The sequence below is a fragment of the Cavia porcellus genome, unplaced genomic scaffold (genome assembly GCF_034190915.1).
Source record: "Cavia porcellus strain 051 isolate PalLab524CR breed Dunkin Hartley unplaced genomic scaffold, mCavPor4.1 scaffold_22, whole genome shotgun sequence".
Classification (NCBI taxonomy): Eukaryota; Metazoa; Chordata; class Mammalia; order Rodentia; family Caviidae; genus Cavia; species Cavia porcellus.
Window position 1 is genome coordinate 35,072,617 of NW_026947505.1, and position 25,362 is coordinate 35,097,978.

The 25,362-nt window shown below is 34.7% G+C and overlaps 1 long non-coding RNA gene and 1 pseudogene across 5 annotated transcripts in view; both read left to right on the forward strand.

Moving 5' to 3' along the window:
* LOC111755785 (uncharacterized) overlaps positions 1-25,362 on the forward strand; it is a 276,523-nt gene that overhangs the window by 102,537 nt on the left and 148,624 nt on the right. The gene's annotated exons all lie outside the window — the stretch shown is intronic.
* On the forward strand, positions 8,371-8,883 carry LOC100727565 (ADP-ribosylation factor 4-like; annotated as a pseudogene).

Below are 25,362 nucleotides of genomic sequence, written 5' to 3' on the forward strand. Positions count from 1 at the left end.
TTTCACCAATTCACACTGGTCAAGAAGATAATAGTGTCAAAATTAGAGGCATAGTGTTTCTCTGACTTCATTCCCTCCCCACTATTGTAAACTTCCCATTCCTCCTTCAAGAGGTTCTCCAGAAAGGTCTCAAAATACTCCAAAGGATTATCTTGCTCATTGTGGTGCAAGATGGAAAGGATGACTCTAGAAAAAATTTGCAAATGTGTCCCTTGTCATCGCCAAAACTATAACTTCAAATGTTTTTGAAGGTCAAAGACAAAGCTGTAGGAAAATCAGAAGTTGTTCCAGAGCTTGAAGGCAGATCAGACATAGCATGCTTGGAGCTGGAAGGACTCTCATTGGACAGGTACTCACAGTATGGGTTGTCTCATAAGCACAGCGGTGGAGAATCGAATTGCGAGGCAACTTGCTGTTTCATTGCAAAATCTTAAGAGAAACAATGTAACACATTTAAGAAAATAATCAAGGAAGTCTTGAGATGTAAATTATTTAAATGTTTGTAACAATGACTCTACCATTTTTATATGACAACAGCATCAAGCATAAGAGCAAAATGTAAAAACCTGAAAAAAAAGCAAACAAAATCACTAATAAGGTGAATAGACAACCCAGAGTGGGAAAATGTTTTAGCCCATTGTCCCTCAGACAAAAGACTTCTATCTAGAAGACCCTAACCCTAATCCTAACCCTAACTCTAACCCTAACCATAAACCAAAGCCTAAACGTAACCCTATCCCTAAACCTAACCCTAACCCTAACCCTAACCCGAACCCTAAACCTAAAACTAACTCTAAACCTAACCCTACACTAACACTAACCCTAACCCTAACCATAACACTAAAATCTAAACCTAACCGTAACCCTAACCGTAACCCTAACCCTAAACATAACGACTAACCCTAATCCTAACCCTTACCCTATCCCTAACCCTAACCCGAACCCTAAACCTAAAACTAACTCTAAACCTAACTCTACACTAACACTAACCCTAACCCTAACCATAACACTAAAATCTAAACCTAACCGTAACCCTAACCGTAACCCTAACCCTAAACATAAGGACTAACCCTAATCCTAACCCTTACCCTATCCCTAACCCTAACCCTAACACTAAACCTAACCCTAACACTAACACTATCCCTAACACCTAACCCCTAACCCTAACCCTAACCTAAACCTAAAACTAACCCTAAACCTAACGCTAACCCTAAACCTAAACCTAACCCTAACCCTAAACTTAAGCCTAAACTTATAAATAACTGAAAAAACTCAGACTCTCCAAATTAAAAGACCAAATCAAAAAATGGGCATCTGAGAAGAATACACAATTCTCAGATAAAGAAATAAAAGTGGTAAAGAAATATATGAAAAAATGTTCACCATTGGTCAGTAGAGAGATGCAAATTAAAATTAACACTGAGATTCCATCTCACCCCAGAAACAATGGCTACCATCAAGAAATCAACCAATAACAAATGCTGGTGAGACTGTGGGGAAAAAGAAATCCTTCTCCACTGTTGGTGGCAGTGTAAACTGGTGCAATATCTATGGAAATCAGCATGGAGATTCTTCAAAACCTAGGATTGGAGGTACTGTTCCACCCACCTATTCTTCTTCTGTCTTCCCAGAATTAAAAACATCATACCACAGTGTTATTTGTGTACCCATGTTTATACTAGCACAATTTGGAAACAACACAAATGGCCATCAACTGAGAAATGCATAAAAAAAGATATATTTTTATACAATGGAGTACCTCCCAGCCTAAAAGAAGGACAATAGGTAAATGAATGCAACTAGAGACCATACTCATAAGTGAAATAAATCAGACTCACATGTGTACATGTTATATTGTCTCCCAGGTGTGAGATAATGAAAGAATAACTAAGGTCTTAAATGTACAAAAGATACTATGAAATGGGTAGATATTATTCAAAAGAAAAAAGGAATTAGGATGGGGGAAAAGGAAAGAAAGGAAGGAAAAGGGAGAAAAAAAAAGTAAGTCAGTTGTACTATTAATGTGTCTTACTTCATTGGGAAGAAACATTTGTGCTAATATCAATCACAGAAAATTTTATGCCTATATCTAGTACTCTAGTATCTACTACTCTAGTAACTACATTAAATTTAACAATATTCAATTCATGAACTATTGTCATTCTTCTATTATCTTCTTATAAATTTTTAACCTTTTTTTTCATTAAAACGTAAAAGAAAAGAAAACCAAACCATGGAATAAACTCTGAAAAAAAGTGTTTGTCAAGAATTGTTCTCTCTACCTAGTGCCCTGATTGTGTACTATTTAGTGAATTCCCAAAATACATTTGGAAACTATAATATGATCTCTAAAAGAATTGTTTATGTACACTTAATTCACCAGTAGAAGGACCCAAGCTCAAGAATCTACATGAGAATCATACACTCATGACCACTACCACCGGGTCAATCCTTTGGACTTGTTAAGGTCCAGTTTAGTTTGTCACTCAACTATATCAACTCTGATAAAGAAATTAGAAATGGGCCTAACTAGATCTTGGAGAAGACCATAAATAGGGAATACATAATAGTAAAGTACTTAGAGGAGGTAGATTTTTCACCCCATTAAGCTAGTCATCATGGATAGCTTCATATTCTAGGAGTACTTAAATTTAACTAACCATGCAAGGAAAAGAAAATCTTTGTCTTGAATTGGATAAATACTCAAATGGACAGACTTTTCATAATGTTTTGAAAACTAACTTATTTGTATGCATTGGATCAGGAAAAAAAAAGATTTCAGTACTTAACTATTTTTAGAGCACAAGCTCTATGTTTTATAATTCACTAGATCCAGTTGTGGAAGTTCCCAGTAGTTTATGGGAAGACAACATCAGTAAGACCATCGTCATCCAAGCCTACTAAGACTACACAGATTAATGATAAACATCTTGCAGTGTTCTCGGAGGGAAATCATTTGGCAACCTACAAAGAACAGGTGTGTCTCTGATACACTAGTAGGAAATTTTTAAGTGATTTTCAAGCAAGCTGTAAATATTGTTCATCTATCAATGCAGTCAAGAGTGATCTACACTATAAAAATAATAAATGTAAGGATTTTACAAAGCATTTCAAAACAAACAGTAATAAAAAACATCAGATATTATTAGGAAGGTACCCTTGCTTAGATAATTCATATAAAAATTCCCACTGTAGGTTTAGAAGAAACAATCATTAACTATTGTTTCTTCTAGACAGAAACTCAATCATTCCATGATTCATCTGTACATTTTCCTGAAACATTTCTTTAAAATTAACTCCTCCATCCACCCCTTTCTGAGCTGTGGGCCACATGAGTTTCTAGAGATACCAATTACAAAATTTTTGTGATCTAGAAGCACACTATGAACTTGGAATACTAAGAAATCTCACACAATATGTGAGTACGTTGAGTGATTTTGTCAGAGTTAACGTGCCTAAGCAGCAATCTTGCTGTGTAATCTTTGTACTTTCCTTCCACAGGCCACAAAATGGAAAAGGATTTTCCTGGGAATTTCCCTATGCAATATCCTATAAAAGTATTTACTGTTGTTATAATAGATACTGGTTTGGAAGAGAAAGACAAATAAAGTTTAATATTCACATCTGGCAGCTACTAACTGTGGTCTTTTGGCAATTTTTACCTCTCTGGGTGAACTGACCATTATACACACAAAACTTGAGAAGAAGCTTTCAGCTGCACAGGAGAGAAAGTCTGACTTCAGAGGTCTCAGTGCCCTTTTTACAGAGTGTGACTCCATGAGAACTGCCAAATTCCAAATCTGGCTTTTCTAAGATGTTCGTATTTGGTCTCTCCAAATTATGTCACATGTTGAAAGTTGATTAATAAAGCATCAGACACTTTTTCACTAAGAAACAAAAATGGAATTGAGATGACCACTCTGGGGGAGCAGGAGCCAAAAGAGAATTTTTTCCTTTTATAAGACAAATAATAACTTCATGTATATTTTTAAAGAGTCAGTCAATAAATCAAAAGGAATAATGATGATAAAGACAGAGAAATAAAATGCTGGGCAATATTCTTTAGTAAGATTTTAAAAAGGGAGAATTCATGGGGTAGAATGCCTAACAGATAGATTTGCCTACATCACCCACAATCTGTCCTTATTTAAACTGATATTTTTCTTTTTGATAAAAGAACAGTTTTGCCTACATGGCTTTCTTTTGTCCGTTTTCTGTTCCTGGGACGTTTCTAAGACTTACTACTTAAAGGTTACAATTTGTGTCACTAAGTTTTTAATCGCTGTGACCAAATACCTGAAAAAGTCAACTTAGAGAAGGACAGATTTTTTAGGTCACGGTTGCAGAGATTTCATCCATGGCTGGCCGGTTCCACTGCTGCGGGCCTGCAGTGAGACAGAACATCATGGTGGGTGGGTGTGATGCAGCAAAGCAGCTCACCTTGAGGTAGGCAGGAAACAGAGAATGAGCCAGAGTCAGAGAAAGAAGTTCAAGACAAGATGTAGTTCCTAAAATCACACCCCCATAACCTGCGGCTTTCAACCAGGCCCACCTCCTAAGTTTCCATAACGCCCAAAAATGCCACCAAATTATGAATCCATCAATAGATCAAGTCACTGAGGAAAACATGCTATTTACAGGCAGTCAGTATCTGTGCCTATAAGACATCCAGAAATATGGTATCCATAGAGGGCAGCCTCCTAATACCATCTGTTTCTTTCTATAATATTACTAGTTATTTTTAAATAAGTTATTATTAAAATAGAATCATCACCATATTTTATCTATGGATTTGGTCACACCCGCTTCTGACATTGTGTTCTGACATTGTGTTTGTTGCTCTTGCTGAAGTATATTCTTAGCAGTATTATCAGTGGGCGACTATGAATAATATACTCTCTAGATACCTCCTAAAAAAGATGGTGATTGGCCTGTAATTTGACTGGCTAGGAAAGTCTAATTTAACAGTTAGTTTTGCTCAGCACTTCCCTAATTCCTTGCTTAGGGGCTACTGTTTAATGGCAGGCCAGGCAAAGCACTTGGCCCTGGCATTTTTGACCTCTAGTTTTCAAGCTTGAATATTTTCCATTTAGCTCTTATTTTAGGGGACACAGGGATCAGTGGTGTTGTTAGCACTTTACAGCTTTGCTTTCATTTTGGTAGCCTTTTGGAACTTCTCTTCATGCTAGTGTTGGAAATGGAGTCCTGGCCTCACATGGACGCCTGACCGGTACCCTCCACTGAGCTGCATACCAACCCCATTGCAGTTTGTTTGAGTGTATGCTTTTAAAGCCAACCTCATGTAACTTTAACATTCACTGATGGTGTTTTTAAATTTGAGAATTTTTTTCAGTTGTTTTACTTTCTTAAACATCTACTTTAATATCACCTTTAAAAAATTTCTTCTGCTTCTTACTTCATGAAGACCTGACCAAAAAATGTTAGTGTCTATTTATGCTCATTGTTAAATTTTTGTCTATAGATTTTAATTTTATTTGTTAACTTTTCAATTTTTATAAGGAGACTTTTTAATTTTATCTTTCACATACATTAAATTTAATTTAATATATGTCAAGTCCAGCACTTAGCCTGCCTGTAGAGATCTTCATTTTAAAAGGAAAATAGTTTAGTTCTATATTATCTAAATTTTATAACTAACCATCTTTGTTTCACAAGAGTGGGTCTGTTTTTGAGTTCTTGAAAATATTGTAAAAACAGCATTGCTTTGAAAAATCTTTATAGTGTTATCAATATTTTTGTAGATACAGAGCTTTTGATTTTATAATCTGCCATTTGCAATTTGTAGCAATGGATTCCTTTTTTTAAAATTTTGCTTAATTTTGTTTTGTAGGAATTGATACTCATGAAAGTTTCAGAGTTTCACCATTTCTGGTGAGCAAAACTGAATTCTTAAGCCTTCTTTTTCCAATATTGCCCAAAATTAAGAGTCCAAATGTGATCTCAATTTTTGTGTGATTTTTGTTTCATCTTTTGTTTATCTCTGTGGAGTTTTCCTTTGTTTATGGCATTTACTTAGGTTTTTTATTTGTTTTTTAACTCATTACTATTTTTGATTTTTAAAAATTCTATCATTTTATATATTTTGAGAAAAGAGGATGTTTGAATGTAAGTTTTATCAGCATATTTACTCATTTTTTAAAGATTTACAAAGAAAACTCATGATAATAATAGTTTGCAAGGAGAACTAGTAGGCAAAAGAATTTCCACAATAAGGGAGAAAAGAAATAATGGTAGAACAAGAGGAGAATAACTGAACTAACTAAGGAGAGAGCAAGTCATGAGACAGGAGGGACAAAGGCACCACATCCTACGCAAAACTTACGAGGTCCTTGGAAGGTGAGGACCTAGATTTGGCATCAGTGAATCTGACTCGATCCTCAGCAGAATCGGCCTGAGTTATGGTCAGATCGTCAGCACTTTATAGGCAGAACTTTGATTTTATCAATGTGCTTACAAATGACCAATTTCTCAGGAATGAACTCTACTAGTTCAACACACAAGATCTGCTTATAAACTAGAAATTCATTTTTATATGTAAATGGAAATATATATATGCCAGAACACTAAAATTTACCTGTCTTGATCTGTAAGAAAGTTACTAAAAAGGTGAAATCATAAGCAGCAGATTTATTGATGAGCAAACATTAGAATACTGGGAGTTCACCGGACCATTTTAATGATGAACGAGCCCGATAGGCACAGGACTACATGAAAATTTTATCTGGTGAGAGAATTGGCTGACTTAGATTCATTGGTAGGGAACAACTGTATAGCACAGAGTCCTAACTGCTATTTGCCGTTGTTTTTTTTTTATGTTTTGGGCCAATTGTTCTTATGTAAATAAAAGGCTCCAAAATATCAAGCACTTGTTAACCCAATTCGTGCTGATTTTTTATAACTGCAATCACCATCCTTTCTTATTGACGCTACACATAAATCTTTCTATATAAATTCCTCACTTATCCTTGCAGTTATACGTGAAGTATGAGCTATCTACTCTTTCACATGAGAAAACTCAGATAGACAGAAATCATATAAATTGAACAAAATTACATAAGAAGTAGTTTAGTTTGGATTTAAAGCCATGTCTGTCTCCAGATCTCATGTCTGCACAATCCAGTTGATTAACTGCAGTCTTAGAGAGGCTAATGGTGCTGTGAGGGCACTAAGGGCACTGAGACCGGATGGATATTTCTGAAACGATTTAGCCACTCATTCCTGAGGGACATTTCTTGTATTTGCACAGATGGCTAATCTCATTAATTACATTTGTCTCAATTTCATTCTCAGCATGTAAGCCTGAAGTTATCAGGAGTACTTTGCTGACACCCTGTTATCTTCTTCTAAAGCAGAAGTCAAGATTGAAGGAAGGGACAAGGATGTAATAGTGGAAAATTTAGGAAAAGGCAAGATGGAAGCCGAAGAGTTTAAATGCAGTGATTTCTGTGTTCTCGGTGAAGTAGTAGCTATGGTCATCTTTTTTGCTCTAACAATAAAATTTAACTTTTAAATTCAATACCATTCATGATGCTCACAACTAATGATACTAGGGGGGGAAATAGGAAATAGACTACAGGTAACAATAAATTTGTAGAGGTCCAAGATACAGAGCCACAAATTTTACTTTAGTAATATTCAACTGCTCAGGAAATTGATAGTCTTCCACTGGGCTGATGATGTGGTGGACTCTCCTTCTTGGGTTCACAACAGGGATCTGGACTGCAGGTGCTGGTTTTGAGTCATCTGCTTGATCAGGACTTGATATTTAGGAAGCGTAATGAATCAGTTGACATGATCTAGATACGTCTGGTACTTCATCATACGCACCCGTTAGATAGCACACACAATAGATGCAAGGTGAAATAAATAAATTGGTGATTATGTTTTCTAACATATTCTTCATGATGCTTGAGAAATAATCTGGTGTCATATAAAGAGCACTGCATTTTACAATTAGCAGTGCTCGGTTTAGTCTTAGTATATTAGACCCCCATGTATCACTTTGTGACTTACTTTCTCTGAGTTTCAGTGTGTATTAAAAGTTTTTATACAGGATTCTGTCCACGTTGGAGGGTTGGACCCTGCCAGACTCACCTTGTCTGCCGTGTCACGTGGCATACCCAGATCCTTGTTAAGGTCAGGGCTGGTGCACTGTCGCGCCAGCTGCCAAGCAGATCTTCACACAGTGCGTTGCAGTCTGGGCTTATTTAGACACTGTCGCTGGGAGTCGTCCTCACTGTCCTCTTCCCCGTCAGCTCTCTGCTCCTCTGTTTATTGGGAGCATAAGATGTGAAGGCCCAGGCACAGTCCAGAGCCCTTCTTGTGCCCGTCCCAAGTGCCACTGCCACCATGGGCCTCACCATCTCCTGGCTCTTCTCCTGCCTCTTCGGCCAGAAGCAAATATGTATTTGGATGGTTGGACTGGATGCTGTTGGCAAGACAACCATTCTATATCAACTCAAGTTAGGGAAGCTAGTCACCACCATTCCTACCCTTGATTTTAATGTGGGAACAGCAGAATATAGGAACATTTGTTTCACAGTCTGGGACGTTGGTGGTCAAGATAAAATTAGGCCTCTCTGGAAGCATTACTTTGAGAATACACAGGGTCTTATTTTTGTGGTAGATACCAATGCTCCTGAAAGAATTCAGGAAGGAGAAACATCCTGCAGAATCTGCTTCAGAAAGATGAGCTGCACGATGCAGTGCTGTTGCTTTTTGTGAACAAATGGGGTTTGCCAAAAGCTATGGCCGTCAGTGAAATGACACCGAGTCTTCAGTCTCTTCCTAACAGAACATGGTATGTTCAAGCTGCTTGTGCTCTAAGGAACGGGTCTGTGTGAAGGACTGGACTGGCTGTGAATTGAGCTTTCCAAATGTTCAGTGAAACTGGATAGCTGACCATGGAAACGTTTGATAGAACTGGTCTAGGCTTGTTACAACACAGTCAGTTTGCATGTTGTTGTTGAACAGTACCTGGCACTGGTTTGGCAGTATATTACAGCACTTAAACTTATTTTGTTGGCAGTTGTTGTTTACCAAGTACAATATTGCTATTGAGCCATACTCTTCATTTTAAAGAAATTTTCCTTGGGGGAAAAAGTATCCTCTCTTGAGTTTACTTCTTTTGAGCCTAAATGCTTAGACATAGCCTGCATGTCACCTTTAAATCATTTTGAATGTTTTTTGAGCCCACAACAAATAATTTAAAAGTTATCTCTTTGCTACTTGACTGATTCCTTTATCATTCCTGGAACAGTCTGCTGATTTTAAAATGTAGCATTCCATTTGCAATTATTTCTGTTCCTTGCCAAAAAGATTTGCTAGTGTTGCTTGCAGGGGAAATGCTCCAAAACACTATCCAGCTCTCTTTCACTGAGAAGCTTATTTCTTCCCTTCTTTATTAACTCCTGGCTCCCATCAGTCAAACTTAACTTGGTGTGGTTTGGATTTGATAGTTAATTCTGTGCTGGTTTCAAAGAGTTTGTATGAAGGTGGTTTTTTAATACTCAACACACTGTCTTTCCTTTATATTATTATCTTTTTATGTGGCTTTTGGTATCAGTCTGACTCTTTAATGTTCTGCTCATGTTTTATTGTTTATTGATGAACATATCTTCATTCAGAGCTTTTAGAAGCCTCATCAGACTCAATAAATTTTCTTCATAACCCATTTGGAATTATTCCTAATAAAATGATAAAATACAAACAAAATTATTATTCATAGAAAGGCACTACATACACATGGATTATTGTTTCTTTAGAAGTTGCTTGAAACAACAAACATATTTACTTATACTTAACTGTCATTATTTTAAAATGTATAATTTGTGATAGGGAAAGATCTCTTTAAACTATGTTTTCCTGGTTAATGTGTGATGTAAATGACAGTGGAGATCATTTTTGTCTTAAAACATTAAAAAGCCCGTGCATCTATGGAAGTCTAATTTACTTATAAATTATCTTTAATTTACAGAATATTTTATTCACTATCATGAGAGTTATTACTTTCTTGCATTTTTGTTTATTTCTGTTCTATTTATTTTGGGAGCAATGTTTTCAGCTACATTTAGAATCATCTTCTTAGGAAGGGAACTGTCCTTCATTAAAAATAATGATTTTCTTTGTCTCCAATTTTGTATTTCCTTAAAAGCTCCATTGCCTGATATTAAAATTGCAGCAATAGATTTTTTTGTTTTTCTAATTTTTTTCCTATAATTAAATGTAATATCTCTGTACTGTATATTTAAGTATTCATATATCTTTTTGTAAACAGAGAATGTTTAATTTTAAAATCATTTCATAGTCCCTGTTTTCTTATGACTAAATTTAACACAATTTTATTTCTTGTAATTATTGATTTGGGTTAATCTTGACTATTTGTAATTTTTGCACCTCTGTTTTTCTTGAAACCCTGCTTTTGAATAAGTTCTTGCATTGTAAAAATTACATAGGCTGACATATTTTTCCATTGTCTTAGGTCTTTATTTTTCTTCATGTGAAATTTGGTAAATCTCATTGCCACTCCGTTATTGGTGATCTCCATGTCTCTGTTACTTTGAAGATATTTTTCTTTTTGTATTTTGACACACTAGTGTGTAAATGTATTTTACATTTTCATCGTACTCAAGATGTATGACACTTGCTTACACTGTGGAATGACTGTTCTGGAAAGTTATTAGTTATAATCTTTGCATTGGCATTTTCTTTATTATTCTCTCTAATATTCCTATTTAGAAATGTGCTGAACTTAACTTATTCTTTATATCTTAACTTGTAATTTTGTTTTTGATACTTCTGTGTTGCAATCTGAATAATTTTTTTCCAAATAATTTTCCAATTCACTTGTCTTCCCTTTGGCTATATTTATTTACTACATTACTCTTTTACCCATCGCTTCCATTTTATATTTTAGCAATAATTTTTAAAAGTCTAAAAATATATTTTTCCTAATCTGCTTTTTTGAAGTAGTGTCATTAATTTTAGTGTCTTATTTCATCTCTTTGTTTTTTAATTACTTAAAATATTTACTTGGGGGCCTCTCTATAATAGGTTTTAATTAGCAAGCTATTTCCCCTCTTCTATCTTTTGATTCTTTCTGATAGTGATCCATTTTCTTGTGCAATAGGTTAGCTAATTTTTATTAATTATTTATCTATTGGAATTCTATGTAATCTAAGTTCTTATAAGGTAATTGTATCTTTTTGGTATTTCTTTATTATAGCTAGACTATTACTTTCCATTGATCTAGTGTTTTTTTTAATTTAAAAATTTATTCATTTATCAAATTGGGCATCCTACATACATTTGGTTTTATGTATTTAGATTTTACACCTAAATAAGGATGCATCCTTAATTTCTGTGGGAAATTTAATTATTTTCCTACCCAGTGTCTTGAATAGGCTACAAGATTTTTGTCAACTTCTAACACCATTTTCATGGAAAACATTACTCTTTGGGGGGCCTTGCTTTATTAAAGTGTTGTATTTTGATGTGTCTTATTCATGGATACATGTTTAAAACCTAACATTTTGCTGTCAAAAGCTATTTGTCAATTTGACTGATCTCCTTGTCAGCCACAGAGGGGTCAATTCTTTTCCTTATTCCATCACTTATGAGCCTGATATTTCTTTTAAGAGAAATTTGTATTTTTAAAATGCTATATTTGTCAAACATGCTTTTGTAATGAAAGTAAAGTCTGCATCAGCTAATCCAGCCGTATTCCCAAAAGCGACATTATATAGGTGGCTAATTTTAATTATCGTATCATTAAGAAATGGATCTATTTTTAAATATTTTGCACCTTAGCACCTTTATTTAGGTAATTTGTCTTTTCTGATCCAGTTATTCTGAAATAAAGGTAACTTAATAGTTTTAGAGATTTTAGGAATGTCTATAGGATTTTTAAATTTAAAAATGTATTCACTTACCAGACTGAGCAGCCTGTATTCATCAGGTATTACACATTTAGGTCTTATACCTGAATAAGTTTACATCTTTAATTTCTGTGGGAAATTTAATTATTTTCTTACCTAGTGTCTTGAATAAGCTACAGAGTTTTTTCAATTTCTAATATCATTTTCATGGAAAATATTGCTCTTTTAGTGACCTTTATTTAAATGTTTAAACTAAAAAGCTATATAAAATATAAGATATTTTAATGGGAAAATATCAACCTTCGTAAGTTACGCTGTAAATCTTGCATCCAAACTATATAATTTGGGACTGACTATGAGAGAAAAAGAATCATTATTTCACTGTTGTTTTTCAAATCTTACTAATTGGATCTTCCTGAGATTTGAGCTCACTGTTACTCCCCCTTTCTTTGTTTGAACTCTAGTAACTCTAGACTGACATTTCTTGATTTAACTTTGCTTTACCTCACCTGCCTGATTCTCCCTACCCTTTCCTCCTGAAAGTTAGCCCAACCACTCCATGCTGAACCTTCCCTGACCCCCACCAGTGCTTTGTGGCGTGCATTTTTTGGGGGGGGGGCACAGCTCAGGTGTTTTCTTCTTACAGGTTAGATGAATGAGCAGGATGTGCACAGGAGCTGTTAAGGTTCTCTTAGGGACTGAATTGTGTCCCTCATAAGTGATGTTGAAGTTCTGGCCCCCTAATATCTGTAAATGTGATATTATTTGGAAAGGGGGCCTTTGTGAACGCAACCTAGTTAAGATGAGGTCAATAGGATGATCTGTAGTCTAATATGACTGATGTCTACCAAAGAAAAAGAAAAATACTATACACAGACAGAGGCGGGGAGTGGATTCAGGAGCTGGAAACCATGGAAAGCCAAAAAAAAAAAAAAAAAAAAAAAAAATGATGCCTTCTTCTAAAAGCTGGAAGATGCGGGGATGGAATCTCTGCAGTGTTCAGAGAGACCATGGCCCACTAGCACCTTTATTTTGCACTTCCAGCCTCCGGAACTATCACACAATCCATTTCTGTTGCTGTGAGTTTTTTATTTTGTTCCGCCAACCTTGGGAAACCTGTTCAGGTTCTGCTGAAATGGGTTTGGAGTCTAAGCCTCTGTACATGGTGAAGATCCCAAAGTCCTGGCATCAGATGAGAATGTTTTAAGACAAGTACCAGCTCCCAGCATTGCTTGTTTCTTCCCTTGAATGGCTGAGCATCTTTTCATTTGCTACATGCGTGTATCCTGTCAGTGGATGAAAAAGATGGTGATTCCTACTTTTTTCACTTGGATCACTACTAAGCAGAAACTTCAGGTTACTGTCCTGTCCACCCCACTGTGGCAGCCTCAACTCCAGAGGTCAACAGGAAAGAAAATGCTGAGATAACTTAAAAAGGCAAAGCAAATTATGTTTATTTTCTATTAAAATTTGCCTTAAGATCTCTTCATGAGATTGTGTGCTTTTGCCATGTATATGATGAGCCAGGAATAAAGAAAATTTTCTTTAGGCTGTATGATCCTTGTGGTTTTTTAAAGGTGTGTTTTGACCCTTCCAAACTCTTTTTTATAGATTATAGCAACTCACTACTCTCTGGAAGAAGTAACATCTTTTGGATTGCTTTAAAATGGCTCGGAGTGGGAGAAAAATAAAATCACCTTGCTCTTTTTACAAAGTTCAGAATAACTGGCTACTTCAGATAATCACACTAATTTTACTTAGTCATTTTTCCAACCAAGTACAAATATAGTTTTGATTTCTTTATTTTTCCAAGGCCCTCCCACCCACCCACATATCACCTTTTCTCTAATGATTTCTCCTTGCTGCCTAACTCACCTACCCGACCGCAATCAATTTCCAAAAGAAAGCTGTGCATGAAGGATGCCTAGTTCCGTAACAGTGTTAAGAACTACAGATGATGGGAAAGTCTTGCCTGATATAAAAGCTGGTGGTGGAAGGATTTTGGGGGGTAACGAGGCGTGCTGAGAGCACAAAGGAAGCGCCCTGTATGTCTAGCACTTAATCCTTTCTCTGCCGTCAGTTCTTGCTCCTTAGTGCCATGATTTAGGCTCCGGGATTCAAGATAAAAACCAGCCAGATCCCACTACTTCTCTTGGTCTCTTCTAGCTACCACTTGTAGCCACTATGGTTTTGGAGAAATTCGTATTTGTGCTTTTACATCATGCACATGGTGGTGCTAAAAGATGAATACGTTTACGTGGTCTTTCCCTTTGACATAGGCACAAATCCTGACTCCGTCCATTGGATTCCCTTTCTAGTCGGTTTCTTATCTGCAAGGCAGGAATAATACCTTCCGTCATAAGATGATGAATGGATTAAAGGACATGATATTCATTCTGAACCTTGAACAAGCATTCTTTATGTAGGATAACTGGTTATTGTTGTCGATAGTGGTGATAAAGTCTGGCTTCTTGCTTGTTTTCAGGTGACTGTTAAGATTCTGCCTTAGAACAAATTCTTCTGTTAGTATTTTAAAAACTTACCAGGAAACAAATCTTTGTCTATACACGAACAATTTTGTTGTTTCTTCTTGAGTGTTTTTTGGATATAATCCACTTTTAAGAGATAGCATCAAAACCCAGGAGTCATAGCTCTTTTTGTCTCTTGCTTGGAATGAAAGCGCAGAGACTTCCTTAGCAGCAATTAGGACTCAGGCTGGGTTGAAGGGCAGTGAGACTGTAGCCACAGAAGGCTTCTCCGAAGAGCCTGGGAAACCTTGTCCTAGCAGCACAAGGACAGAGTAGCAATGCTTTGATGTCGGATCTCAAATTGCTTAGATGCTTACCAGGGCTCCCACCTCTGCCCATTCTGCACTGGTATTATACTAGTTTGGTAGTTCCAAGGTGCTGAGTTTGGTCTCTCCGAGGCCAGCTGACCAGTCATGTAGCAGGAAAAAGGTGACACCTAAAGGATTTCTTGCCATATTCTCCATAACAGCATCTGGCCAATGTGACTTTGACAAATGAGTTTCCATATAAGTCCAAAATTTATTTAAAATTACATAGAAATGAATAAGGTTTTTGTTTACACCAAAGAGGAAATTTCTCTTTAAATTTAAAATGTAGAAATGTATAAAAAGTTAGGAAGGAAATTTTGTATTCTATTTGTTAGTTGATGTGGAGAAATTCTAATTTAATTAAATAGTTTGAATGATGAGTTTATCACCTTGTGAATTTTTTTCTCTTTTCTTATATTTATCCTTTCCTACATCTGTTGGCAGGTGTTTATGCAGCCACGCCCTCACCCACCCCTTTCACAATACTGTGTTCTAAATAAATAGCAGGAGAAAGCAAGTAGAAATTTCATTTTCAGACATTACTTTCTGCCCGCCTCTATTCAATCAGTGAGTGGTTTGCTGGTTGGTTAACTTTGTTTTGTCATGGGATACAAATGAAGTAAATCTTTACAAAGTATACCACAGATTTTATCTAACTCTAAAAGTGAACATGAAAAAGTCCATTGTCTATAAATGTCCTGGGTTGGACAAGTGTCAAGGGAATTTTCATAAGGAACAAAGGGTTATTTAGTCCTTTATTCTTATTGTCTCCCTCTTGTGCCTTATGATCAAAAGAACAGGCAATTGGAAACTGGATAGCTTTCCTGAATTCTAGAATCATTCCTTGCCATTTATAAGAAACTAGGACTCTTAACTTGAAATTTCAGTTTCGTCCCCAAATGGTAGAAGTGATAACTTCTACCTAATTGGTTTGCTATGAGGAAGAAAAGACTGCATGTATAGTAGAATATTATAGATTGCTTAGTGGGATTGTTAATTTTATGTGTCAGTATGGCTAGAGCATTGTACCCAGATATTTGGTCAAATATTGTTTTATGTGTTTCTGTGGTGGTATTTGTAGATGAGATTCATATTTAAGTTAGTGGGCTGACTTCCATATTATCTTTCTTAATGAGGGTGGGTCTCAGGTAATCAATTGAAGACCTTCACGGAAATAGACTGACTCCCTGAAAAAGAAAAGGGAATTCTGCCAGGAGACTGCCTCTGGGCTTCAACAGTGGCTCTTGACTGAGTCTCCAGTGTCCTACACTTCAAGTTTTGAACTGGCCAGTCCTTCACAGTTTAAAGAACCAAACATCCTCCTCTCTTTCTTCACACCATATTATCTTGGTTTCTCTGGAGAACCATTACAAATACATATAAACAGAAAATAATTTGATTATGAACCTCTTTTTTCTAACAAAAGCATGTTTAATTTCACTTTTTAAAATAAAATTGTTTAAGAGATCTATTTGTTGTTGTTGTATGTCAGTGATGATTCACATACAATGAAGTTCACCAATTTTGTGTCCAATTGGGTGAATTTTGACAATTTTGTACAGTAGCATAACCCACAAACATCATTTTATAGAACTTTTCTCCAATACCAAAATATTTAGTGATTTATTTGCAGCCAGGTCACTGCCCTAACCTGCTGGCTATGGGCAGATGCTAATTTGCTGAGTAGCATTATTGTTTTACTTTTCTAGAATCTAACAAAACAAATTAGTTCATACTGTTTGTGTTTGGCTTTTTCTACCTAGTTGTAGATTTGTGAAATTATTGTGACTATCTATACTTTATTCGTTTTTTATTGCTGAGTGGTGCTCAACTATAGGACAATACTCTTCTTACTCATGCTTCTGCTGATAGATATTTGTTGTATTCTTTCTATTTTGGGCTATAATGAAGAAAGTTTCTGTGAATATTTGCATACAAATATCTATTTGGACATTTGCTTTCTCATCTCTTGGGTAGACAGAAAATGAATTGCACGGAATCAGCATATATTTACTTTTATAATAGATGTCAAAATTGTTTTCTAAAATGCTGTTCCAGATAATGCATTTCTGTATTTAATGCATGAGTATTTATTTAGGTTTGCCTTACATTCTTGTAAACCTTTGGTAATTTTAGCCTTTTCAGTCTTAGCCACTTTAGTGAATGTGTTGTATCTCATTGTGATTTTTATATATCACTAATGATTAACCACAGTGCTTGTCGGTTGCATGTGCCTATTTTTCATCTTATGTTCCATTCAAATCTTTTACTCATTTTAAATAAGCTATTGTTCATTTTCTTCCTATTAAGTTGTACAGATTTTATATATTCTAAATACTTGTGATTTAATAGATTTATAGTTTCTATCTTCTACTCTGTAGATTATCTTTTAATTTTCATAAAAATATTTGTGAAAAGCAAAAGTTTTCATTTTCTATGAACTCAAATTTTTGTGAATTTGTATGTGTCCTATATAAGCAATTTGGCTAGTTTTTCTGTTTTCCTCTAGAAGTTTTATAGGATTTATATTAAATTTCTAGGTCTATAATGAATTTTTAGTTATACTTTGTTAGTGTTTAAAGTGAAGGTCAAGGTTAAAACTTTTGACCTCAAATATCCAAATTGTTCAAGCAATCAGTTTAGTAATCACTGACTACTCAAATGGTAAAGCAAATATGAAAGTCAACTAAGTGTGCCCTTCAATTTTGTTCTTTTTTTCCCCTTGTTTTGGGTTGCCTGCTTTAGAAAAGCCTGAGTGTACATTGCACTGAACTTATATTAGTGGAGGAAGGAAATTTCCTTAAAATTATTAGGGCTTATAATTCACGAGCATGCAATAGTTCTCATTTATTAAGACATTTTCTGCCTCCATCTCATCTTTCTTCTGCCTTGATCAGTACCAGGAACTGACTGAAGCCAAGGCCTTGCTCATGCGAGGCAAATGCTCCACCACTAGCATGCATGTTAATTTTAATTATGTTATTTTTTAAATTTTTGAGACAAGTTCGATGTAACTTGCCGAGGCTGGCCTCAAACTTGTGATGCCTTACCATCCTGAGTAGCAGGGATTATAGGCTCGTGTCACCTTGCCCAGCCTTTTATTACTTTTACTAATGGTTTTTGGTACATAGCCCTTATGCATATTTTATTAAATTTCATATTTTTGGTATTATTTTAAGTGATTTTTTAAAAAAAAAACCTTATTTTTTGAATACCTTTGGGTTTACCAAAAATTGCTTATACAAGCTTGGGTTTATAGGTATTTATTTTATCCTTTGCATTCTAATCCAATACAAAAGTTTTCCAGCTTTAGCTATTTGGGAACTCATTCATTTTTTTTTTTCAGGGGAGTCAAACTCAGGGCCTCACACTTGCCAGGCAGGGGCTGTGCCACTGAGTCATATCCCCAGCTTGTTTGACTCTTACATTCTATGTATAACTGTTTGTGTGTGTGTGTGTGTGTGTGTGTGTGTGTGTGTGTATGCGTGTATGCTAATTAGCATTTCTCTACTTGCTGGCACTACAAGATGATCCAGTCATGTGTATTTCTTGTTCTCCTCCAAAACTAAGCCATTTCTCCAAGGAATACTGATTCCTATTATTGAATAGTATAAACCCTTACCAGTCCAATTATTTAAATACAGTATGACCAAAAATTGAGTATTTTTTAATTTTTATATGATAATATACCAGGAAATATAAAAACAAGCATTTTATCAAATTTATTCAAAAATTTTTCTGTGTATGGCATATCTTAAAACATTCAATCACAACATGACATTACAACCTAGATAGTAACAGCTAGTCTTTTTCTGAATTCTTTTTGTATTATTATCTTTGTTTGATTAACATCCTTTACACTGTTGCTTTAGCCTTTCTTTTTTTTTCTATGAATAGTATAATTTGATTAAAATGCCTACCCACTAAATGTAATGGTAAAGGCATTAATGATAGATGTCCTGGTTGGTGTTTGCTATCCTGTATTTTTCAATTAGTTGGTCTATTGTGACTTAATCTAAAATGTAAATGAGTTTTTGAACCCCCTTGTTTTGAATATAAAACAAACAAGTTCCATACTGTTTGGTCCAGAAGGTGCATGAATATTTTATAGTAGTATTTTCCCTTGCTTTTTCATTACAGGATAGCCTTTTAGGTGTTGGTAAACTCTGTCAACACCATCCACAGAATTATTATTATTGACTGTTACTGGAATACTCTTAGTTTTGTTTCTTCTTTCAAGTTCTACCATTTTTCTATTATGAATAGCTGACAATAAGGAGTCTTCTTTGCCTCCTATTTCATGACAGACTTTTTCTCTTTGGTATGCTGACATTTCTCCCCTATTCAGTTGCTTCTTTTGCAGATTTTTTGGCATTTCTTTCCTATGCAGTCTCAGTGTCCCAAATGTGACCATTTCGTATTGTAAAAGAATATCACTGAGTTCTGAAGAAAAATGAACATTAAATTTAGTGTGCTTTTGGTAAGAGTTTTTATAGATTGTAGCACAAAATTACAGGAAATTTTTCACAAATAAATATGAATTACATAAGAAAATAGCCAGAATTTATTGTGAGATTTCACTACAGACAAACATCAAAGAGAAACACGTTTTAAACTTTAAAAGTATGCAGAAATAGTCAATAAAAAACAAATAAACAGATGTAGGATGTATCTCTTGCAAACAAGAATCATGTAAAGTGACCCGACACCTGCCCCAGTGATGCTCAGGAGAGTCAGTGTGTTGACAAAGATGCTGCCTGAATGATTCTGGGGAAAACTGTTAAATGGTTAAAAACAAGTTTTGGAGTAATAATGTAGTTATGCAAAATGTGTTCAAAATATATGGTGAATACTTAAATTTTTTAAAGTATTGTAATAAAAGACACTAAGGACCAAGGATATAGCTCAGCAGCAGAGCACCTGTTTGGCAAATGTAAGGTCCTGAGTTTGATTCCTGGTACAAAAAATGAAAAAAAAAAAATAAAAGACACTACCGTTCCCCAAAAGACCCCCTTCCCGTCGAATACACTTACTGCATCATGCATGACATTTCTGAAGCAGTGCCAGCCCTCCTCTTTCATGAGTGTCTTTATCAGGTGTGATCAAAAATATGGCGGATGCTGCTTTCAAGTGTCCTTCACCAGAAAGTCTCGTAGAAACATTACAGTGTACCCTCGTCCACCCAATTCACCAGAGCTGGCACTGTGCAAATGCTGACTCTTGCCTAAAGTCAAAATAATTATGCAGGGTATTTTGAATTGATTGAGGACATTGAGGTTACCACAACAGAGCAGCTAAATACACAGGCAACAACTTGCAGAACTGCTTCAGAAAACTGCAAGACCAAATGGAACAACAGTGTTCAAAGATGGGGGAAACTTAGAGGGTCAATAATGACAATATATCTTACCATAATAATTTTTTGGAAAATTTAAATCTTCGCCATAATTTTCAGTCACTCTGTGAAGATATATATATATGCATGTCTGTGTGTTTATAAAAGTGTAATTTAAAATTTTTATTCATTTGCAGGAGTATTATATTTGTGACTTGATGACTTCTGTTCCCTTGTAGAATTCACTCAATATGTACAGTATCATTTTTACAGGTTCCTTGGGAGTGTATGTTGTCAGCAATCATGCTATCTCAATGTAGATATTTTTCTTTCTCCCAGTCCAAACTGTATGCATTTGGATACTTTTTCTTGCCTTATTCAATGTTTATGATATCCACTATGATATTTAATAACAGTAATATAAATAGGCATCCTGATCTTATACTTAATATTAAATAAAAAGTTTCTTAGTATTCAGTGTGATGTTAAGGTTTTACAGATGTTCTTTATCAGACTGAAGAAGTTCATTATAACTTATTTTATTTTATTTTAATCTTTATTTTATTTAAAGATAGCAAAATACAACAAGACAGAACAAAGCTAATAAAGACAATGCAGTGAAATTGGTACAGCACTTCAGAACATTTTACCAGGATAACAACAATAGCTGCCATCATGTATCTTGTTATCTTCACAATAGCTGTCTGTTCCATCAGGTATAGCAGAATCAAACCAAAAACAGAACACTATAAAACCAATCAAAACAGAATATTGAATAGAGCAAAACAATCAGAACAAAGCAAAAGAGTGAAAACAATATTGGCTGTCAAAAACAAGATGCAAGGAAACCCCCTTTATTTGGTATATTGCATACTGTCATCCTCCTAAGAGATGCTCAGACTTTTGGTCTCAGGTCATCATGCTTTATGTAACTTAGTTGCTGTCAACACTGGCTGTCCTCAAAAACATCCAGTTGCTAACGAGGGGAAAGGAGGAGAGGGCCATGGGACATTCGATTCTCAGCCCAAAGGGCCACTAGGTTCACAAGAGACACTGATTTTCTCTCCCTGGTGTGCCCCCGGCATACACCACTTACCAAATAGGCTGGTTCTTTGCTTTCTTGGTCTGTCCCCCAAGTTCCAGCACAGCTGATTCTCAGGAAGTGCAGACTTGTTCTCTCCCTGGTGTGCCCCCAGCTCGCGTGCACCACTTACCAGGAAGGATGAATCAGCCATGCTGGAACTTGGGGGACTTACCAAGAAAGCCACGAGCCATCCTTCCTGTAACTCATATTTTAATAGCAATGTTTATCATTATATATGTTAAATTTTGTCAAATTATTTTTCTGTCTTCATTCAGATTTCTGTTTTTTCCATACTCTGATATAATAAATTACATTGATCAATTGTGAATATTGAACCAGTGTTTCATTTCTGAAGTAAATTCCATTTAGCCATCACATAATAAGTATACTTTTTATATACTGCTAGATTCAACTTATAATTTAAAGGATTTCTGCATATGTCTATAGGAAAAATATTTGTTCTGATATTTTGGTAGTCTACGGCCATACCACCCTGAATGCACCTGATCTGTCTGATATTTTGGTGAATATTCTAAATACATTTGCAATGAATGTATTCTGCTGTTGTTTCATATGATTTGATGTTATTGTTCTTCTTTCAAAATTGTTACCAATTCTATGGTTTGTTTTATGAAGTACTAATATGGAAATACTAAAATATTAAACTATAATTGTGAATTTTCATCTTTTCTTACCTTATCTGTTATTGTGCTAAAGTTTTGTTATAATATGCATATATTTTTTAAATGTTATTTCATTTTCATTAATTGAAATAATTTTATGATAGAATATCTTTATTATAACATTCTTCCCTCTCCACTATATTTCTCTAATTCTTCATTTTTATTAGAATTTGTACATTTTTCACATTTGCTTACTTCATTTTTATATTTAAAGTGAGCTTCTTTTTGAGATAACAGCTGGATTTTGATTTTTAAAGAAATCTGTGACTTTCTACCTTTGAATTGCAATTTTTAGGCTATTTAGAGTGAATATCATTATATATAAGATTTTTATTAAATCTACATGTTTTTGTTGAATAGCACATTTATTTTTTATTTGTCTTCTTCCTATTTCCTGTCTTCTTTTAAGTTTTGTAAGTATTTTTTAAATCATTCCTTTTTTACTCCATTATTAGTTTATCAGGTATTTATACAGTATTTTCATACAGTCATTATTCTAAAATTTGGAAAATAGTTCATCACCATCTACTTTCAAATAAGGTCGCGGATTTTACATGTCATATAAGAAACTTAAACCAGTGCATTCCCATTGTATTTCTAAAGTACTTTATTATGTTGTCATACATTTTACTCAAACATAGGTTAAGAAAATCCACAAAAATAACTATTTTTGCTTTAAATCAGTCAATGAAACTGAGAAAAATTTTTTTTTATCTACTTGTATATTTACAAATTTTTCCTGTTATTTATTCTTCTTGGTATATCCAAATTTCTATGTGCCATTATTTCTTTTTGTTTGAAGAATTTCTTTTAACATTTCATAATATACTATTTTGCTGGAAATGAATTCTCTTAGTTTTTGTTGTCTGAAAAGATATTTCAATTTCATTTTTGAAACACTTTTGCTGACTATGAAATTTTCTGTTGACAATTTTTCTTTCATATAGAAAAATATGCTTTTGTTTTTTTCTGACTGACATCATTTTTGATGAGATTTTCTGTATTCTTTGCCTTTCTGTAAATATGTTTTATCTCTTTTGGGTACTTTTAAAATATTCAGTATTTTAAAAATGATTACTATATGCTTTTAGATAACTTAGTTAATGTTTCTTTTGTTCTTTTTATTGAGGTACACTGAATATTTTGGATCTGTGGATTTTATTTTTCATCAAATATATTCAATATTCCCTCATATATTTTTCCCATACAACCTAATTCCCTTTTCTTTTTAGAGATCAATTTCACATAATATTAGACTATTAGAAATGGTTCCACATGTTACTGAAGATCTATTCATTTTTTCTCATTAAAAAATTGTCTTATTTTGGATAATTTCTCTCCACTAGAATTTCAAGTTCAATTATCTTCTCTGAACAATCTTTTGGCAATTTCTCTTGGAGTATTTTCTATTTTCGGCTGATAAATTTTTCCTTAGAAATTTGGATCTTTAAAAATAGTCTCCACTTAATACGTAGTCGTGTCTACTGTCTTAAGCAAATGGAGTATTTTTAATAGAAGCTCTAGTAGTGTTCTCTGTTAACTGTACTGGCTATTTTATTTCTGAGTCTCTTTTCCTTGATTTTTCTCCTATTACACTGTTTTACTCCTTCATGTGTCTTGCATGAAATATTTGGTTAGATGCTAGACATTGTGAATTTTATATTATTAGATGCTAAACTTTGTTCTGCAGCTTTACAATTCAAGGCTTCATTTTGAGATTCAGTTAGGTTTTTCTGGGATTGCAGTACTTTGAACTTGAATTTAAGGTTTGTTACGGTGGGTTGAGAGTAGTTTTGCTCCTGAGCTAGTTTGTGCCCATGACTGAGGCAGTATTTATCTCAAAAACGCTCCTAATGTCCTGCCTATTATCATTTCTTTCTGGCTGGAGAGAACTTGGTGTTCCAGGACCCACAGGAAATTCAGAGATGTTTTTTCCTTCTCCATTCTAGCGATGTTTTTCTTGGTTCTTTTTCTCAAGTGTGTGTGCCACTCTATTTAGCTAGAGATTTGATGAGCCTTCTCTGTATCTCTCTGCAGCTTTCTTTGCAAGTTCTTACTTTTCAATATTTTGCTGCACAAAAGCTAACTGTTCTAATCTTACTTAACTGTAAACCAACTTCTCAGTTCCACAAAGCTTATGAGTTATTTTTTAATTCCTTTTCTTCCATGACTCGGAAATTCTTCTTAGGCTGTACGTTGGAGCCTTGATAGTGTTTACTTCATTCTACTCTGCTGTTTATTTCTAATATTTTAAAATATTGTTTTATAAATTTCTGTTTCCTGTTGTTTAAAAGAAGTATGTAACTCTGGTCTCTATTATACCAAATGATCAGCTATAGAGATGTCTGCTGCGTGACAATCTTTAAGTGTATTATCTTATAGTCATAAACAAATAAACTTACCTGGTATCACTGTGCTTGATTCAACTGTGTTTGTGTTCTTAGGTAAACCAACCTACCTCCCTTGGACTTTAGTATGATCTCATGGAAGGAAGGAGTTAGATATGACACTTTTCCAGATCATCTCCTTGTATCACGGTAGCTACTTCTAAGTAACACCTTTGTCCTTAAGATGCAGAGGGTACAGTGCTCTAGATAACTTCCCCGAGAGTCAGATGGGATGAGTTATGCAAGGGCTAGTATCAAGCATCTGTATAGAAGACAAAGAATAGGTTATAAAACAAAATCCTCTGCTAATGATCTGGGCAAAAGCCCAACTTCCAAGTGTGACCAGTTTTCAAAATTACTAAATGGTATTCACATCAAAATCAATCTGTATGTGATTCCTAAAGTTCTGCAGCACAACCCTTGTTGAAATACATGACAGAGTGAAAGCATCATCTTTTCATTTAAAAAAATCTTTATTTGGCTCTTTAGATCTTAAACTGCAAGACTGGAGGTTAATTCCAATCTCATTATACACAGATCTCTACAGAAATGTGCCTTTCTGTTTCTTCCAGAATATTCAACCATAATTAAGAGGATCACTGCATCAAGTCTGTCAAAATTCAGGAAAGGCCACTCTGGAAGGGCTGGGGGAGAAACTGAAATAAGGTCTAATGCTCTGGAAAATAAAACATTTTTGAAATTATCACAAATCATCAAGCTGGGCTGTGAAGATTTAAATCTCGGTTTGTATCATTTTAACTATATGATTTTAGCTCTTCTATGCCCTATTAGCCAGTTTTGTAATTGTCTTTATTTAAAAACTATTGGTATGTGAGCCCTTTATTAATTTAGGAAGCAAAGAAACTTTTTCTTCATTACATCTGTTTCAGTTTCTTTAACTTCCATTATCTGAGCTTCATCAACCAGGGGTTTGCTATCAATTAAACTTTTGTGCTGCAAATTGGATTGCCAAAATAATCCCCGTAATTGTCTAAATTGTTTTTCCTTCCAGGAACACTGGTGTTTTTATAGAAGACTCTGGAAGACACAAAAACTTCTTAGTTGTAATAGACCCATCGCATTCTCAGCCCATTTAGGCATAATTATTATAAGATGCCATTCTTGGCACCCCGTAAAGGA